Source organism: Elephantulus edwardii, unplaced genomic scaffold (genome assembly GCF_000299155.1).
Source record: "Elephantulus edwardii isolate Elephantulus edwardi_28Jun2011 unplaced genomic scaffold, EleEdw1.0 scaffold00028, whole genome shotgun sequence".
Classification (NCBI taxonomy): Eukaryota; Metazoa; Chordata; class Mammalia; order Macroscelidea; family Macroscelididae; genus Elephantulus; species Elephantulus edwardii.
This window is the reverse complement of record NW_006399778.1, coordinates 18,181,114-18,186,158: the sequence shown is the minus strand read 5'-3', so window position 1 is coordinate 18,186,158 and position 5,045 is coordinate 18,181,114.

The window sequence follows — 5,045 nt, the reverse complement described above, 5'->3', positions numbered from 1 at the left end:
AAAGGGAAGAGATGTTGAAATAAAAGAGATGAACAGGAGATTGCAAAGAGCAGCTTGAGAAGACAATGCACAGCATTACAACAGAACATGCAGAGAGCTGGAACGGGAGAATAGAAAGGGAGGAACCTCACTCAGCATTTCTCAAGCTGAAAGAACTGAAAAACAAATTCAAGCCTCAAGTTGCAGTACTGAAAGATGGGATGGGCACAATTTTGAATGATCCAGGAAGCATTAAAAGAAGATGGAGGTGCACACCCGTGTTTACTGTGGCTTTGTTCACAATAGCAAAGAGTTGGAAACAACCCAAGTGTCCATCAACAAACGAATGGATAGAGAAGCTCTGGTATATTCACACAATTGAATACTACACTGCATTGAAAAACAAGGAACTCATGAAATATTATGCAAAATGGATGACCCAGGAGGACATTATGCTGAGTGAAATATCTCTGTCACAAAAGGCAAATACTGCATGGTGCCACTGTTGTAAAATGGGACTTACATTGGGGTTGGGGGGAGACTGAGAAAGAGGGGATAAATTATGTATACTGCACTGAAACAGATGAGGGAGAGAAATGTTTAAAAGGGATATATGATTAGGTATTATTGTCATGACAGGACTCCAGAACGAAGGCTGCATAGTAGAGTGGACCTTGGAGGAGGGATTTTAAAACAATGAAAGAATTTTTCTTGTACTTTTCAAAGAGAAAAGTGTACTGGGGAAGATGGGGACAGGGAAAAAAGTGCAACAATGAATGAATGGAAATCCAAAGGCTCTGTAAATTTTCATTAAAATTAATAATTAAAATAAGAAGTTACTAACAGCAAAAAAAAAAGTATCAATTCTTCTTCTGTCATCCTTAGTCATTGTCCAGCTCTCTGATGCATAGCAAGTAATTGAGAAGACCATGGCCTGGATCAGATGCACTTTAGTCTCTAAACTGCTCTTCAGCACTCTGGCGAGGTCCCTGACAGCAGATTCATCTTATTTCCTGACTGCTGATGCCAAGAATGTTGACTGTGGAGCCAAGTAAGCTGAAATTGTTAACAATTTCAATCTCTTCTCCAGCCATCATGGGGCTGTCAATTGGCCCACTGGTGAGGATCTGTCTTCTTAATGTTAAACTTCAATCCATATTGAAGACTACAGTCCTTGACCTTACTTGCAGCAAACACTTCAGGTCTTCTTCATTTTCAGCAAGCAAGGTTGTGTCAGCTGCATAACACAGGTTGTTGATGAGTCTTCTTCCTCCAACCCTGATGCCACATTCTTCCTTGTAAAATCCAGCTTCCCAAATGACCTGTTGTGCATATAGATTGAAAAGGTATGGAGACAGGCAGCATCTCTGACACACACCTTTCCTGATTTTGAACCATGCTGTGTTTTCTTGCTTTTTTTGGACAACTGCTTCCTGGTCCAAGCATAGGTCTCACATAAACACTATCAAATGTTCTGGGATTCCCATTCTTTTCAAGGTTAGCCATAAATTGTTGTGATCCACATAGACAAATGTCTTTGCATAGTCAATGAAACACAGATAGACATTTCTCTGGTACTCTTTGCTTTCAGCCAAGATTCATCTGACATTGGCAATAACATCTCGGGTACCACGGCCTCTTCTGCAACCAGCTTCTATTTCTGGTCATTCTCTGTAAATGTACTGTTTCAGTCGTTTTTGGTTAATTTTCAGCAAGATTTTGCTTGCACATGATACTAGTGATATTCTTTGATAATTTCAACACTCTGTTGGGTCACCTTTTTCTTAAAATGAGAGTAGACTAACACCCTCTTTTTGTATGATTCCACTCTTCCATATGGCAAAGTCAAAGTCAATGGCTAGGAACGTAATTTTGAATAATAAACCCTTGGTATCACCGTACTGAATATACTACACATTGCCAAAAGAATAAACAAATCTATCTTGGAGGATGTGTAACTCGGGTGGTCCTTAGAGGCAAGGATGGTGAAATTTGGGCATGTTGTCAGGAGATGTGTGTCCTTACAAAAACAAAGGATGAGTAAAGGAGAGGAAGACCCTCAAATAGGTGGATTGACACATGAATGCAACAATGGATTTGAGCATGGTGGAGACTGTGAGAAGGGCTCAGGCTAGGATGAGATTCTGATGTGTTATTCATAGGGTCACCTCTAAGTCATAGGTTACTGGACAGTTCCTAACAATAGCAATTCCTGTCGGCTAAATGTCATTGCCAAATAGGTTCTCTTTTAGTCTTTTGGAGCAGTCTTTTGATGTTCATAAGGACTTCATCTTTTTAGGAAAATCTGAGTCATCTAATTCATTCTCTGTAGATGGTACACTTTTGGTTATGTTTGTTAGTCTATTTTTTGTTATAGATTAAGATGCTTAGAATTGCCCCTATTTTGTTTCAGAAGGTAACAAAAGATTTTAGAAGATCTTTATTGGTTTGGGTTTTACGGTAGGTCTCTGATCTATCTTGAGTTAATTTATATATATATGGAGTAAGATATGGATCTTCTTTGCATTTTCAGCAAATAGACACCCAGTTTTGCCAACACCATCTGTTTAAGAGGCTGGGTTTCTTCCATTTGATAATCTGATAAACCGATGTTTCTGGAACTGAGTTTCTGAAACTGAGATTTCATCTCTTGGCCAAAGATCAGCTGTCCATGGGTAAATGAATCTGTATCTGTGTTCTCAACTCAATTCTTTTGGTCTCTATGTCTGTTGTATGGCAGCACCACACTGTTTTGTTACCATGTTGTTGTTGTTGTTATGTGCCATCGAGTCATTTGCGACTCATAGCGACCCTACGTACAACAGCCCTAAACCCTGCTCTATCCTGTGCCAATCGCATTGCCTCTGACACACCCATCCCGATTACCCCAGTCACTGAATCAATCCACCTCATAGAGGGTCTTCCCCTCCTGCACCATCCCTCCACCCTCCCAAGCATGATGTCCCTCTCCAAGAACCTGTCCCTCCTTGCAACATGCCCAAAGTATGTCAGACGAAGCCCCATAGCTGCACAATTATTTGGTTTTAAGACTTTACAGGATATTTTTGGTTTAAAGTCTAAAGATTATCTCAGGGAAACAGTATTAAGAGTTCATGTGGTCTCCAGGGCTTCACATGCTTTTTGCTCTCAATAAAGCTTTTCTCTATCAGAGTCTGAACGTGTCACTTTATTTCATCATTTCCACTACAACCCAATGACGCACTAGACCCATTTTACAGATGAGGAAACTGAAGAGTTAGAGACTCAGTGACCAAGTCAAAGTCACACAGTCAATCAGTGGCAAACCAAGGCTGGAATGTCTGATCTCAGAGTTTTTACCCACTGACCACACTGTAGAGATTCACCGAATTTGTCAATGCAAATGAACCAGTGAATTGAAAAGTAAATATATGCAAGAGTGAATGAATGGATATGATAGATGTAAATCTTAAAATTGGCATATCTGAATTGAGTGACTTCAGACATAAATGAAAACTCCATTTTTTAATTAAACTAAGACTTCTACTTCTAATTTCCTAAAATAACCATTCAGCCTGTTCCCCCCCTCCCCACTTCTGTTCAAAAGTTTACTGCTTGAAAAACAAAGATGGCAAGAGTCTGACTTTCTAACCTGTAGATAAAGAGCTGTTTGGTGCCTGTAGTGAAAATGTTATGTTGTTGTTATGTATCACTGAGTCGGAGCCAACTCTTAGCTGACCCTACAACAGGCTTTCAGAAGCAGTAGATCACATGGGAAAAGACTGTCTATCTTTCTCCTATTGTAAACCAGCTGGTAGACTTGAACTACCTGCCTTTTGGAATGGCAGGGCAATTCCTTATTACTAGGCCAGGAGAGCTCTCTAACTGAAATTGAAACTTGTTAATAACTTTATAGCCAAGATATTTATACATTAAGTCTTAATTTCACTTTCCTAAATCTGCTGGTGTCTAATTTTCATTCACTGGGAGTTTTTCCACTGCATTTCTGCTAGTTACTTGTCAATTTGTAACTAGATAGAAATTGAGTTTGTTAAATAAGGAGGAAGATTCCAATTTTATAAGACTTGATGGTTTATAGCCCAAAGAATGCAGAATCTTGGGTTTTAGTTTATGGGGGGAAAATCATCTTTTTTTAAAGATTTAATAAAATAAATTTCATTTCTTCATCAATTACATTCTTAAGTGAACCTGGCATTATGTTTTTCTTAGCTGCAACTACAATATGTACAGTTTGGCTCCTACTTTGATTCAAGCTAAAAAGTCAAGGTTTTTTGCACCATGAGTGTAAATGCAAAGGGCGATGTAATAGAAATTGTACATGTCAACATAATAAAAAGTGTAACAATGGCATAGTATCATAAAGTCTTTAAAGTCCATGCTGAGCATTGTTTTCACTATTTCCCAAAGATCTTGTTATGTTTTCACTTAACTAGTTTGAATTTCCCACCCTACAACTCGCTGGGTTTTTTTTAAAAACAATATTTCCCTTCTTTTGTGTCCTAAAAACGATTTCTGGAGAATGATCAGCGTGCAGACATGTAGAACACACATTGAGCTGCTGTTATTTGGTTACAGTCTACATATGTGCTAGGTCCGACTGGTTAACTATTACTCAAAGCTTATCAACTTTATTTGTAGCTGCTCTATCCATAACTGCTTTTGATAATTAAATTGGTTAAATTCTACTGCATATTGATTCTTTTATTCTGTGAGAGCTTGCTTTAGGTCGCTGACAAAACTTATTCTCTTAACCATTCTCAGGCAATTTGTCTACAATCAGTTACTAATTCCTCACATGAAGAATGTTTACTGGACTTACATTAGAATTAGGACTTTAGTTAAAAGAAAAAATGAAATATTATCTTAATCAAGTTCTAACAAAGATAAGAAATAAATGTTAGGCTAGAAATGGAAGTTAGGAATGTTTGTAGTTTGACAACTTCTATCAATTTCCCTTTCTTCCTCTTCGCTTTAGTGTGAAATCTTTTACCTTTGTTTGCTTTGCCTGATAAGTACCTCAGTGCATCTCCCAGCAAGCTAGAAGACATACAAAAATCTCCCATCGA